The sequence below is a fragment of the Augochlora pura genome, chromosome 6, assembly GCF_028453695.1.
Source record: "Augochlora pura isolate Apur16 chromosome 6, APUR_v2.2.1, whole genome shotgun sequence".
NCBI lineage: Eukaryota > Metazoa > Arthropoda > Insecta > Hymenoptera > Halictidae > Augochlora > Augochlora pura.
In genome coordinates, this window is record NC_135777.1 from 24,474,992 (window position 1) to 24,490,620 (window position 15,629).

At 47.8% G+C, this 15,629-nt stretch overlaps 2 protein-coding genes across 6 annotated transcripts in view; one reads left to right on the forward strand and one right to left on the reverse strand.

The window, feature by feature from the left end:
• Mmp2 (Matrix metalloproteinase 2) overlaps positions 1 to 15,629 on the reverse strand; it is an 83,438-nt gene that overhangs the window by 38,245 nt on the left and 29,564 nt on the right. The gene's annotated exons all lie outside the window — the stretch shown is intronic.
• The window catches only part of LOC144471818 (beta-glucuronidase), a 58,519-nt gene continuing 46,874 nt past the window's right edge, over positions 3,985 to 15,629 (forward strand). Inside the window, exons 1-2 of one of the 2 annotated variants that reach the window (XM_078184310.1) lie at positions 3,985 to 4,090; positions 14,165 to 14,332. The gene's annotated coding sequence lies outside the window, so the exon portion shown is untranslated. Of the gene's footprint in view, positions 4,091 to 14,164; positions 14,333 to 14,856; positions 15,048 to 15,629 lie in introns of those variants that run through there. The other variant, XM_078184311.1, reaches the window with a different exon arrangement.

Genomic DNA, 15,629 nt, shown 5'->3' on the forward strand with positions numbered 1-15,629 from the left:
AGAGCAACGACGCGTTTCTCGATTCGGTTTCTAAAAGCTGAATATACTTCTCCTTCTCGAATTTGATTCAACTCGATGAATTTCTTGCCACGATAATTAGAACCTTTCGGGTTACGATCAAAATTGCGGTTCGTCGTCGTCTAAATCACGACACAGCTAAGAATACTCGAATTTCATTTTTCAACCCGAATGAACCATCGAGCAAGCGATATTCGAACTTCGAAGATGTCGTCTCGAAACATTTTCATCTTCTAGTCAACGGAAGCGTCTAATTTCGTAAGTTTCCTTTTCGAAGAGTTTGGAAATTTGGTAGGGCTCAACGAAGGATATTTGCGCGATAACGAACCGGCTTTACCTCCCCGGATCAAATTTCCGCGTCACAAACTTTCTCTATTAAACATTTTAATTTCATGAAAAAAATCTCTTTGGACAGCGTTGAGCATGCTCGAACAGTTTACCACGCTTGCTTGCGAGTTTGCGCCGCGCCGCGCCTCGACGCCTAGCCCCGTTTCTCTTAAACGAAAAGATTCTCCTGTTGGAGCAACCTCCGTGGCCGAGCTCCATGTATTTCCGAAACAACGGTATACGAAACCGTTCGAGAAGAATGATTTAACAAGTTTTTATCTTGTTGAATTGTTTAAACGATCGATGCAAAGAATACATCAACGAGATGATAGAATATGTGCAGAGCAAAATTGAAAATCGATTACCGCGGATCTATATAAAGTATGTAACTGGAGGCAACGAAATGAGACGTAAACTCGGACTTTCACGTTCGATGCGAGCCAAAAGTGACGTTGACCCAAATAACCAAATAAAAGCTCGCATAGAATCTTTATAGAATTTCATAGGTCCGAACATAAAATAATCCACGCCGGTTATGGCAAACGATTCGATCGGGGAAGCCTGGACTCCTCGTCGTCGCATTCGACGCGTATCGAAATATGTATTTCTCGTTATCAAAATGCATAATCCATTCAAAAGCGGACTATAGGCGACCGATCGATCGTTGATCGCGAACGGAAGCGCGTACTCGATAAAAATTCGAAGAATAACGACCCCCGTCGCGTCGTTTCCCTACAAACGGTGGATGCGCGCGATAGTAAACAATCGCGAGCACATGTCCCGACAAAGTCTATAAACTTGCACTATTCATTTGAACTCTATCGTGACCACGACCGCAACGCGTCGGTCATTTTTTGCAAAAATTATCGCTTCGATCGACAGGATATTCTCGTAATAACCGCGACTTGGACCGACGACGACTCGTATCGTCGGGAATTGCAACGAGGTCGAAATCGAAAGGACGCGTCGTGTATTTCGATCATAAACTTGCCGTGTTCGAATAGTCCTGGCGATGGTCCATCGTGCGTGTTTCGTTTCGATGCACACCGTTCGCGTTACAAGCGGCAAATTCACTGGCAGTAACGTCGACGAAGAGGAATTTCGAGAAGAGAAAATATACAGAGATGCCGACGGGGCGATGCGCGGCGGAATACTGAATACGAACGCGAAACACCGAATACCGGGCGGATGTCCGTCATTCTCTCTCTCTCTCTCTCTCTCTCTCTCTCTGTCTGTCTCTCCCTCTGCGCCGCGCCGCGCCGCGCCGCGCCGCGATTCTCGGCCTCGGTCTGAGCCACTGCGAAGCCCAATGGCGAAGCCGAGCTTGACACATGCGCGCTCCCTCCGCTAACTTAATCGGAGGCAGCATTTTGAAAAAACATCTCGGCGAACTTTCATTGTTCGCGTTCAACTTGCCCTTGTCGCTTCGCTTTCTTCGAATTAAATTCCCTTTGCTCCACAGCACCATAGATTTCCTCCAGCTAGCGAGAAAATTTGGATAGAACGGTAACTGTAAACCGATTCGAACACACTCGAAAAAGGGCGTAAACAAAATCGTGTGGCCAATTTCGAGTGGTCGCTCTATAGGGGATGCGCTCTAATCTCAATACGTATGGTAGGACGAGTGGTGAGAAAAATTCTTCGACGTTTTGAAACATTCGTATCGCGTTTCCACGTAATTGAACGACGCGCGAGTTTTTCAACGAGAGAGCGTAGGCCTGTCTGGCGCTCCGCGATTCTATGGTATTCGAGTCGTTGAAAATGTTCTCGGTTGGACGTTTTCTCGAAAGCGCGTCGGAAAAGCCGAACGAACGTCGTAGAACTTCTGCGTGCACAATCGGTCCTCTCGGCATTCCAGTTTCTTGCGGTTTTTACCGCGAGCGCGAGCGCGACCGCGATCGCGATCGCGACGCTGCGAGAAATACGCCGGCATCGTTTTAGAAGAATATGCACCGGGTCGCCATTTAATATGCCATTCGTGAAACAGCCACGGGAGCAGAGCTGCCGATTATTCTTGAATCGTTAACAATTTAATTGCTTCTCGCGCGAGAAACACGATTCGTTTCAACGTTTTGAAGGTCCTACTATTTCACGGTGAAACGATTGCGCGCCAAGTGCCGTCCTATGGAAATTCTGGTGCCGCAGAAACACTACTACCACGCATAAAAAATCGATCGATGAAAGAGGTAGCCCCGACCAAGTAAATCTATTCATCGATGAAACCTGATTCGATGGTTCTTTTTTCTTGAAACGAGTCGTTGGAAATCTAGCGTTCTCGGAAATATTTTGTCGGCTTTGCCGATCGCTGGCAACTGAGAAATCAGGGAAACGATGTAGCGCGATAACGGCTGAATTTTGACAAAAATTGCAGTTTAAAATATTGCAAGTTCGGTAGTAAAATTTGATTCGAACAAAACGATTGTTGCGTCGATCTCACCACGCGTAATCACGTTCGAGCGAGAGTTTCGATTCGGCTCTCGAACAGCAGCCGCCGAAATTATGCAGGCCGCTAATTAAATTGGTAACGCGACAAGGATTTATAAGAGTGCGTGTAGTTAAGTTAAACGAATTCGAGCATTTTCTGCGCGTTTTCGCAGATTCGCGCTCTTATTATTGCAGACTCGTTTAATCGAGCATCGGTTAATTAGAAATTCTACGCTTCCACCAACAAGGATTCGCTAGATTGTAACAATGGCGCAGAAAAGTTAATTAGATTCCATTAACGCGTTTGCCGTAGCAAGCTTTTCGCTCACGCTGATCCCGCAAAAACGCGAACATTGAATATCTTTTTCCGATTCGAACTCGATTCTTCCTTTTCGCGTCCTACTACGGGGAAACAAAGATATATTTGATTGCCCGTCGACCAGTTTTTCGCGTCCAGGCTTTATCGAAGCTGCGCAAGATTATCGAACAAATGTTTCGAACCTGAAACCTGACATAACCTGGAAACCAAATAAAACCTCGGAACCAAAATACTTGAAACGCGATAAACAAAGGGTAACGAAGAGTAACCGAGCGAATAATTCTACATTGAAACAGAATCCATGAAATACTAAGAATCGTTGCAATCGAAAGCGAGGATGAACCGGAACTCGAAATGTATGTGTGCGCGCGCGCGCGCGATCGATTAGAATTGGACGAAGAAAAGGACGAAGGAAGAAATATGTATGTACTACCTCGGAGAGCCCGTGAACGGTTGCAAGGCTTGCAACGACGCAACGGCGCATTTAGCCCGGTTTTCGGCACAAAGAGAAAGGAGCCTGGCCAACAGCAGGGGCGAATAAGAGAGCCTATTGTTTTCGGTTCGATGGTACGCGTCGAGCACTCGAGACACCCGGTATATTAGAGCGGGCGTCCTGGCGAGGGGCGTCTCTCCGACTATCGCCTATAATTGTTCCTTATCAAAAGGGAACGAAACGGGCGTCGACCATATGCGAGCCGTAACACGCAACCATTAAAACCCGCCGCGATTTCGAACAGTCCGCTACCTACTACATACATGCGCAGCGCACGTCTACGACGACACCACTCCTGGCTCCGGGTGCTGCAGCAACTTCCGAAAGCGTTCGCGCTCACGTTTGCGACTTTAGATTATTTTAGTCCAACTTTTTCCAGCATTCGTACCAACGTATTATACAATTGACGTTGGTTACTTCCATTGAAAACATCTCGGAGGTGAAGACGGCGCGCGGATAGTCCGTCCCAGTTCCATGGTGTATACACCGTCGGCAACGTTTCCGATTCGGTAAGGTAGCAGCAAGCAACTTTCGACAGAATTACGAATCGCGTGGACCAAAAATGAAAACGTTCGTCAGAAAGACGTCGCTTTAGTTTATCGCATTGCTTCGGACCCGGTACAATTTATCGGCAGGAAACGTTGCACGCCCCAACATCCGCTTCCGCGATGCATCGCTGCGGTACGTTGCGCCGACTCGTGTTTTCTGCACGCGTCCGCAGAAGAATATTCGTCAACATTTTTCCGTTGTTTCGCGCGTCGCCGCGTACGGAGACGTAGAATCTAATTCACCGCGAACCACTTCCTACTTCTCCCGTTGTTCACACCACCTGCCAAACTTCAAAAAACCGAACACGTTGCTCCTTGTCGCGTGCCATCGCATCTCGCTCTTATCGGCAAATGAAATAAAACGTTGCGTTAAAGTGCAACGTCTAAAGTACAACGCGTACCTATCGGTTCTACCAAATTTTTAACCTCGGGTTATAGAATTTTCCAATGATTTCCGCGTACGCGTAAAACCATGCTCTTTGTTTAATCGGCTCGCAAACATGAAAGCAGTTGCCAATTAAACATTTGTTTTACATTTACGAAACGAAAGATGCATTTTTCAACGAATCTTTAGATAAATTGATTCGATTCGATTCGTTTCGTTTCGCTACGATTCCATTCGATTCGATTGAATGCGCGCGAAACGTTTCACCCTGCGACGGATAATGCGTGTATTCTCGCGAACGCGTATCGGAACGATCACGAAAATCACGTTTTATCGACAACGTTCAAGCGAACGATGATAAACACCGATTGTTTCGGGTCGGCAAATAAATTCGCAACGACGACAGGAATTCACCGAGCGAATTAATTGAGAAATCGCGTCCGATGTTCGAAGAGTGCGTGCACGTACTGCATACTCGATGGAAATAAAAGCGATTTCCAACGTTGAAATTTTGTTTCTTAAGAAACGAGCGATCCTTTATTCAATCTATTTTAGTTTCTTGTCAAGTTTTCAAACTAACTACGGGCAATGAAGATTTTTGTAAAATAACGAAGAAATTCGACATAGCCACGTATACATATTTGTAGAGTCGTTCGACGAATCTCGCGATTATTGTATCAACGTTGATAACGAGAACGCGAGGCGGGGTATAATTATCATAGGAGATACGCGCACCGAGGGGATGGGAGGGACGGCGGGGGAAGAGAAGCAACGGGAATGAAATTATTTCTATTTAGTTGGCCCTGGTGGAAAGGCGGAGTGGGACTTTTCGATTCTCAATTTCCTGAATTCCGAGATGGAAATCGGATGGAAACAGGGCTCTCGTTTGGCAATCCGTTTTCCCTGGATCGATACACCGGTGATCCGAAGATTTAGCGAAATCGCCCCCTCCCCCGTCTGGTATTTGCTGGAACGAGACTTCATAACGGATTTCTCGCGAACCAGAAAATGTGGGATAGAAGAGGTTAGTCGTAGTGGAGCCTTCGGTAAATCCTTTTCGCACGAATCTCCTCGACAGGCTTTTTCGATGACGCGAGGATCGCAAACCTTCCCGGTTCCCAGTTTTCCAGTTTCCAGTTCCCAGTTCCCAGTTCCCAGTTCCCAGTTCCCAGCCAGCTCGCCTAAACAATAGAAACGATAAAAATAGCTTAGGGCCTCTGAAAGAGCAGACTTTCCCCTTTAAAATGAGCCTAGGCTGACCTCCGTGCGATTATTTTTAGTGAAATTACAGCCGCTCAAAGATAGAGCGATTTTTGAGCCTACGAGAAATACGATTGTCTCTAGCGAATAGAGACTAGAATAATCTTCGATCGGTAATCGAAAGCATTGCGCGCGACGCGTTCGTATGTTACGCAGCGCGTTGCTCGCGACGAGACACGATACTCGCAAATCGTAGAGAACGTTCCGGAACTATGCTGACGGGTAGAGGGATGGGTATTTCCTTTATCGACAGCGGCTCGAGTTTCGAGGGTGAAACTACCCTCGCAGGGTTAGCTGCCGCACAGCTACTTCGGAGAAACAGCTAAAGATAAAAATATGCCGAAATCGTAAACTCCGCTACGGCGGAGATGCTTCTACGAAAGAAGTTCGAATAGCCTAGAAAATGGAAGGCATTCCTATCTTAGATCGCTTGTACAGCGACCTTTAACATTATTCCAGCTAACGATATTCTGTTAAATTTTTACCAGGTTGTCCAAATGTAACGGCAACGCATTCGGCTCTGCGATTCGATGCTTCGATCGCCCACTAGGCATCCGTTGTATCGCTACCAGCGTTCAACGATCGATGTTGCCATTACAAGTCTGTTAAATATTTGTTGCATTCTCGATTCGCCCCTATCATAAATGCGACACTGCATTTCTTCTGGTTTCGCCATAATCTCCGTCTTCGGGTGAAAAGCGTCGAGACACGATCGAAGGTGGAGCTTCGAGACCACTAAGATGGAATGGAACGGAACAGGAACGGGATGGAACAAGGTGGAGGAATAACGGAAATCTTTCAAAGAAATTGCGATGGATTAAGCATCGCCTTAATTAATCTTACTCGATTCCACCTACTTTTCCTCTCGGCCCTCTCTTTGCTCTATTCAGACAGAGAGTCGACCTACATCGCAACCCCGACGCTGCAATTGCGGCGCAGCGCGACGCGACGCGAAGCGAAGCGAAGCGGAGCGACAGAACCCTCGTTGTGCACGGCTACAGGGCCTCTTTCAGAAACTTCAACCTACACCTGGCCTCGAGTGTCCCCGAACTAGGAACCGCGAGCATAATGCACCTCGGTGTATCGTTGCCCGTTCTCGCGCTACGCTGTCGCCGTCGCCGTCGCCGTCGCCATCGCCGAGACGCGCGCCTTCCCTCTCGTCGCGCATCCTGTTCTTCTTCCTAATTATATATCGGCGAGCACTTATCGTCGCCCCCGACTACGAAACAGGCCGACCGAAATTCCTCCTCGAGAATTTTCATCGCCGTCTCGCACCGACCGCTCTCGAACGAGCACGAGAAAATTTATCACCCGCCCCGTTCCTCGTTACCCGAAACGTATGCTTGGTAGACGGAAGCTAGCGCGACTCTTTGTTGCACCGAGGATAATAAAAGCATTTTTATATCAATCGTAAAATACGGTATTTATTCCGGTTAGCCGTTAACCCTCGCGCCGCGTAAAACTACCGTTCGTGCATTGCTACGCCAACGAGACTGCGCGGCGAGAGTCGCGTGTTCGCGGACGTCGCTGTGCTCGAAATGCTCGAAATGCTCGAAATGCTCGAAATGCTTGAAATGGGTACACAGTCGTCGTTGTATTATTTTACGATTCTAACGCGTTTCTTGCCGGTAATCAGCGCTTGGCTTTTCAGTAAGCAAAATCGTGTTCGGACGAGGGCTCGGAGAGGAAACCGATGGAACAAATGTAGGTTGAATTTGCGTCGCGAAAGAAGCCCACGGCGGACGAGAAATTGCCGGCTCGCGGAATCGGAACAGTAGAGCATCAGTTGCGGCCACGCTAGCCATTTTCATCGGTGTATCGGGCCGCAACGCCGAGATAAGACGGCGATCTGGTCGCAGGACAGGAGAAAACCTACTGCGCCGGGAAAAGCGTACAATGATCATTTTAATTGATTTCGCTGAGCGACCTTGCGAACAAACGAGATCGCTTCGCATGGGTTCGGACCGATACGTTGGCGTCGCGGGACGCCTCGCCTTGCTTCGCGTTTTCAGTTTGCAACGGGTCACACGGCCAAAGCTAATAAATCATTCGTCGGTGGAGAGACACCCCGAAACCCGGGCTCGTACGTGGTACAAGCTGCGACAGAGGGAAGGAAGAGCGAAATTTATCGCGTCCTAGCATCGTTCTCGGAAAGTCAAATGATGGAGATTCGCGTGTATCTTTCGCGGACGTGGAGGAGTTATGTGCTCTGCTCGAGACGACGCTGCGCTGGCTTGTACGCTACCCTCGGCCGTCTCTCTTTCACGGGAAAAAGGGATAGGTCCAAGAACGATCGCCCTTTCGATACGATGAAATCATCCTGCGACCGACGATGCAGTTTCCGCTCAAGATACTATAGTTGCTCACACTTCTGTATTCGTTTCGATGCGTTCTCGTTGATCTCGAACAACCAGACACAGTTTGCGAAAGCAATTTCATATTATAAAAGATTTAGTTTAGTAACTGGCGTACGCAACGCAGCAAATTCGGCAACGTCGAACAAAGTTTCGACTCAGCCGGGCCAACGCCTTGCGCAGATTGCAAGGGTTTTTCCGTGTGTCGCGTGTCGCGTTGCGCCGCAACGTGTTCGGACAATTTTCAGAATCCTTCGGCTGTGCTAGAACACGTGGAGCTCGTTGGCCAGCTGGTGTCGAGCGCGTCGCTCTTTGCTTTGACGAGTTAATTTTTAATCAACGTTTGGCTCGACCCGACGCGGCCCAGCCCGGCGTCGACGACGACACCTCGAATTGCAATTTTTCAGAATCAAGATTTCGCACATATCGCGATCGTAAGATCGCCCAACGCGAGACGCGACGGCCATTGATACAGTTCTTTGGACTCGGGACAAGGGGTCGTAAAACAGGGACGAAGATCTACGCGACCCCGTCCAGCTTACCTCTTTGTCTTATTCGGAACCACCCTTTCCCCCGCCCTCTCCCTCTTTCCGTTTCATTCATCCCCGGATCGTCACAATAATTCCATTGTTTCCGGCAATTAAGCGACAGCAGACACGAGTCAGAGTCCGGCGGCGACGGACGCGGACGAGGGCCAGGGATGGAGAATGAGGGGCTGCGTTGCGGAACACCCCGAGGACCCGGTGCAAAGTAGTTTCGTGTCCAGGACACGGGATCGCGTTTCTCGATTGAGAAGCGCGATTGGCCGCTATTGTGCTACCGGTGATCTCCATGATTCCGAACAAAAGAGTCGTCGCTTCGCTGTCATCCTGTTCCCCCACTGTCTTCCGGTTGGTTCGAGTTCGAGTTTTAGTTATCCGCCGCGTGGAGACACGGCGACGAGAACCGAACCGGGAACCGCGAGCCGACGAGGAAGAGATGGAGAGAGAGAGAGAGAGAGAGAGAGAGAGAGAGACATGTGGGCATCGGGATTCCAACGGGAATGAGGATCGATGCCGTGGCCATGTCCCGTCTTGCAATCGACGACAGGGAATGTCAGGAAAGAAGGCGAGATACGTGGCACGATATCCTATCGATTTCCCGCTTCGTCTCGAGAGGATTCGCCCTTCGCAAAAGTCTATGGATTATTTTTCTAACGAGCCGTTCGACGGAAAAGAAGCTTATTCAAAGATCTCTTCTCCTCGAACTCGTCGAGCTCTCGTCGAGCCAGCCAGATATCATTTGAACGTTTTGCGAGGCAAGCCTCGAGCACGCGTCTTCCAGTGGGAATAAAGCTGCTGACATTTCTCTCTTTTTCTTTTTCTTTCTCTTTTTAGTAGATGCCACGTGACCTTGGGACAAAACTCACCGAAGCGAGCTCATCGTTTTAGAACCGACGTTAACGAACGTTTTGGGAAAGACGCGACACCCTGCGCTGCTTAATTACTGTCCCCGCTGGACCGCGCACCAACGAAATCATTTATACGGATGAATTTTCCGAATATATTCCCGGTGTATCGCGTAATTCGTTTACTGGGATTCGGTCAACGATTGGGTTATTCGGGGCCAGTCTCGATATACGTACAAGATGATTATTCAATTTCGTTTGCAGCAAATTGCGCGTTGGAGAACGCACAGCGACGATCGTCGATCGTTTGCGTCGGAGTTTGCAGTCGACGTATTCGATTGGATCGATGCGGAATAATTGAATGGATTCGAGATGCGGTATTTGAACATTCTTGAATCAGTTGCTTAGCCGTTGTCGTCGACGATAATATATGGTATATAGTCGCGCGTTTCCAAAATAATTGAGAACGTCCGAGAAAGGAATGGAAAATTACTTGACGGAAATTACGAGCGCGGACGAGAACGGCGGAATATTCCGGAATAATGCTATACCGTTTAATGACATCTTGCCAACGAATCCGGGATCGATAGTCGCGAAACGGAAAGGAATGGAAATTTATGATTCGGGAGAGGACTCTGCGCGAAAATTGGATAGTAATTGATAGAGTGCCGGCGCGATGGCGCCCCGATACGATTATTATAAAATGAATGCCGACAATCGCGTTAACATTTAATGCGTCCATTAACTTAACGAGGCAATCGTCGATCGCCGCAACGACGAAGAATCTCGATCAGGAATCCCCGTTTCTTCGATCGCAGCGACGCGACGCGGCGGCTGCCGCGCGTATCCTACGCGAATCGATAGAATTATTGAATCGAGCCGTTTACGAAGAAACTCGATCGACGCGGAGCTTGAACGCTCTTCGATCTCTTCTCTTCTCGAGGAACGGCGGCGATTCTCGCGTTAATCGCGGACGGAAACGTTTTCGTTCCCTTTCCACTTACACACTCCGGCGTCGAAGCTTTCCGAAAATTCAGTTCCTTTATCCGGTCGACCCGATCGCTGCGAATTACGATAACGAACCGGACAATTTTTTCCTGCAACGGTCTGTCGAATTTATCGCGTTAACGGCAAACGATCGGCGATGGCGCAAGTCCCGCTATCAAATCTGTATTTTATAGGGGTAAAGCGTTTCGGAAAACGGACGATGCTATTACGAGTACGTATTTGCGTCGACGACGTATCTTCAATTTTGATCGATTACGCGCGTACGACACAATGTCGATGATAAAAATAAACGAAATATGTACTTGCGACATTGCTGGAAGTAGAAGCGAACGTCTCCCCGCGCCTCTCGCGTCTCTCGCACAATGGGGTTCGTGCTGTTTGGGGGTTTCCTAGAAATCTGTCTGCAACGACCGACTCATTGTCCAGCGAACGCGCACGCTGTGTCCGCTTTTACCCAACGGTCATAATTCAGACGCGGTTCAGCCGATAATAAAATATTTAAGAGACAGGACGCGTTCGTTGACCGAATAATTCGACGAAATAATTCATTGCGCGTAAAGCGTCGACCATCGACGGTATAAAATGGATAAATAATAATTGCCCGCAGATTTTTCGCGAAATATAAATTATTCGAATCGATTGTAAAGTAAGTCGAGTCGATTAAAAATAAACGATGTTTCGTCGATGATCGTCTCGGCGAAGAGTGGTCGAAGAGGAACATACGCGAATACCACGGATCGAACGAAACTACTCGGAAAACTTGGAAGACTCCGACCCAAATTACCACCAGAGATTATTACTTTCGCGGGTTAATATTTAAGATCGCGTTTTGCATCCCGCGGAAAGGAAACCGGGGGAAACCTGGTCAAACTGAGAGAAGCTGGGAGGGGAAACTGCGGTAGCGCGCGTGATTCTTTCGCGTCTACGAAAACGAGCTAGCCCTCCACTTCCCGCTGAACGATGCTTCAACTTTTTTCCATTCCTTGAAATCTTTCGGAATTAGTGGTAACCCGTTTTGCGGCGGCGGCGGCGGCGACGACGGCGGCAACCTCATTGGCCCGGTTTTTCGGCGACACGCGTCCCAGCTTTTTTCCCTTCCCCATTTTTTCCTTCTTGCAAATTACTGCCGCGACGCTGCTCCTCCGCCACTCGAAATACTTGCAGTAATTCCGAATATTACGGAACCCTTGACAAATAGTGTTTCAACGGAATTGTGAGCAGGATTCTCGAGAGATTCGTTGCGTTGGATCTCGAAACAATTCTCTGTAATTTTTCAAAATTAGTGGTAACCCATTTCGCGGCGACATTCTCGTTTTAAAACAGAACGACTAGCAAGGAATTTTTATATATTTATTAAACGAGTACCTGTTCGTTATCGTTCCGGCCGTTACCGAATTCTTTCGATTAAATCAATGAAATTTGAATTCAAACGAAATTGCAACATAATTGAAAAACGTACATCTTTACAATCTTTTCGATTTAGAATACTCTCGTCCAATATGAAATCGAACCAAAGAAGCATTATGCAAGTTATAAAAGAGAAATATAGGAATGGGTGGGTAGAGAAAAAGAGAGTGAAAATCGCATTGGCGAACCTAGAATTGCCAACATTCGTTTCTATGCGAGGCGACGCGACGCAAAGGGAGGCATAGCTAATCATTTCACTGCGTTATTTTATTGACAGAGCTTGATTAACTCTTCTCATTGGCATCGACGCGAGGGTCTTAAATTCTCAAGGATCATCGTCCCACTGAGCATCCCGACAGGGCGGGGGACCCGACGCGACGAAATTACCGGGAAATTTTCGTACGACATACCATGCGGGCGAGCCAGGTCGTTAAGGCGCGCAATTAAGGCGAACGATGGCTCACCCCAAGCTTCTTCTAATTAGGACGCTTCTGTTAAATACTAACGAACCCCATATTATTTATCTGCCACCGCGATTATTGCGACGAATAAAACGAATACCAATTTATTCGCCGAAAGCGCGACGGCCAGTACGAACGCTTCAATTTCGTTTCCATTTCCATTTACGCTTCCATTTACGTTTCCGTTCGCGTTTATATTATATGTATGCAGGAGTTTGAATCTTGCGGGACCCCTTTGTTGGGATTATGGGACACGTTGCTTGCTTCTAGGTAGCGCCACGAAACATCGTAGCGCATGATCGGTATCGCAGTTAGCCAATTTAGTACCGACGATAGCTAATTTACTGACTTTATAGGGAACTACGATATCGACGGATCCCCGCTTTTACCGACTACGGACAATTTTATCCAACGCTCCGATAACGAGTCCAGCGAGACCCCAAATAAAACTACTCTTATTCAACTATTTAGTTTCTTACGACTATAATTTCGGTGGTTGCTCTCGTTTCGTTAGGACATGTAAAAACATTCACCTAAAAAGAATACTTTATACAAATACGTTTACAAAAGTATGGAGGGAAAAAAAAATGTAATTGATACATTATTCATCGTTTCTAGACGCGCGGACATTAGTGTACCGAACATTGTTGCGAAACCAATTCTCTCGATACCAAGCATCGAAGTATGGAAGCTATAGATTGTTTTTTTTCAAAGACAATTTCTTTCTTTAGAAAAAAATATTTTAACAAGGTTCATGCCACGCGTACTCTGTCGACAGCATACGCTTACACGTTTATTTAATGCGCTGCCCAAACAATTTATGCAAATTTAGACTCAAAGAATTAATTTCCATCACAAAAATGAATCGTAATAAGCTTGTTTCGTCGCTATATATATATATATACGATAATTAATAATTACAAATTGCAAATGAATTTCTACTACCGCACGATTTTTCTCCTTTTATCAGATATCTCCTCTGTATACCTTCATCAAACCGATTCAGCCCGAAAAATGCCAGGCGGGCGCAACCTCGACTTTCCTTATACCCCTCGGCGATATACCGACTGGCCGGTGACAATTGAATTAATCGCGCTCGGGCTGTTACCCTTCTTCCAGCGAGCTTTTCTATCGTCTCTTTCATCGTCTAATCGGATATACGGATTCGTTCGCGTTATCGCGCGTCACTATCGGCTGTTTTACCGTCCGATTAATTTGCCAAGTTTAGATGGAATTTATGTCGCGATTCGAGGAGGCACGCGATTCGAACGCGTTCGTTTGAAAATTAATCGAACGGTAAAGACTTTTGCAAGAAACATTCTTGCTCGCGACAACCGAAAGTGGCGCGCGATAGCGCGGACGAGTTCGCATTCACGAGGTCATCGTACCATTTAGCGTTCTGTTTGAAAATATCGAAAGCTTTTCTTTTTCTGCCGCTCGCAAAACATCTAGCTTTACAGGAAGCCTATTCGTAAGCCGCTTCGATCACCGAGCTGCACGCGCGCGTAAAACTAAGTCCGTCGTTTTCTTTTTGGCAATAATTTCGAATCCGATCACGGATATATTGTACCTTCGACGGATACAACGATTCCACCTAAATCGTGCCGAGGGCAACTCGCGCCCCTTTCAAGCGAGTGAGTCATACCGGGATCCGTTTCCCAATCCCTCGGGCCACAACATCGAGCCGGACACGCGACGAAGCATTCTAAGCGTACATCGTACCAACTTTTTTCGTCGTTGCGAATTCTCTAATACGATGCAAATGGCTTGCAGTGTTTCAGAAACTTAGACGCCGCGTGAATGCGCAAGAATCCGTGGTCCAGCAAGCAACTTTGGCGAGACGCGCCAAGTACAAGTATCCCTGAAAGAGACAAAGTCCGACGTCAGCGAGAAGCCGTTCCAAGTTCCTGCCAGTCGAGGACTGGGTTATACAATGTGCTGGTATGTATACATATACGCGCGCGTGCCAGCTACCTGTTCGAAAAACAGGACATCCGTGGCCGCTAATTGTCGGTCGTCGGTCCGCGCCGCTGGCGAATCGCGGAAGAATCCTCTGGCAGCGTACACGGAAATGCCATCGACGACGTTGGTAGCCGGCCAGTGACGAATATAATGGGCACACGCGGCACTCGTTTGCTCGGCATTCGGATGCCTCCCTTCCCGAGTTCGGGGCCGTGTCCCCGGTGTCTCCGGTGTCCCGTCGTCCCGTCGTCCCGGGGATGATGCGGTTACGGGATTCGCAAACGGCGAACCGTGAAAATCGGACTGATTCGCGACGCGAGCAGAAACCGTCGACGACTCCGTCTTTCGTCCTTTGTTCGCGTCGGTGTTCGGGTCTCGACGGTGAAAAAAAGCTTCGTATCGGCGAAAAGCTGGACGCGTCGCGCCGACTCGGTCAGTTTTGCGGACTCGTCCGTGTCTTGGCAGATCCCCGCATTTGGAATTTGGAACGGTTCTATCGGTGCATTCGATTGCCGACGCGATACGAACCGACGGCCCCGCCGAAACGAGCATATTTAATCATCCGGCTAGCAACCTGGGCTGCCTGCAACCTCGAATGTCAGCAACGGAATTGTATGCATGTGGAAAGGAGCTTCGAGAACGCAAGGATCGTCCGAAACGAAACCGAACATACAAACCGAAAAGTCGTGCTGAGGTACATTCTTTTTGCGACCGACTTTTTCCAACCGTGCTTTGCCTTTTTTGCTTTTCCTCTCTTTCACTCGCTCTTCTGTGTCTTTTTCTTTCGTTTATCTTTCGGGATACATAGTTGGTGGGAGGCTCGCTGCTTCTGGAAACGTTGCGTGCTCCGCGTACCGTTTTCTTCGTCGTTCCGATTTCGAATTTCGTCTTGGAAACCGCAAAACTTTGAGCACTTGCCTTTGCATCGTGTTGAACGGTTATCCGCGGTCTAACTAACTGAAAGGATTTGCTGCTGTTTATATTGTAATGTAGTTTGAGCGTCTCAAAGGGCCGTTCATGTTGCAGCGTTCCCACGAAATTGATCGATTCGCCGCGCGTCCGCCGTCCGATACCGTTTAGGTACCGTTTAGGAATTCTAGATTCTATTCTACTCGGCTTTACCCGGCTCGAATAATTATCTCGCTTCCACGAACTTCTTAATAAATTTGTTCGTACAGATACGCTCCTGAAAAATTGTCTTTTTTGGACCTACATAGATTACGCGAACGCTTATCGTCGGCGATAAGTATGTAGAATGGTAGGGGAGCCGTTGCCT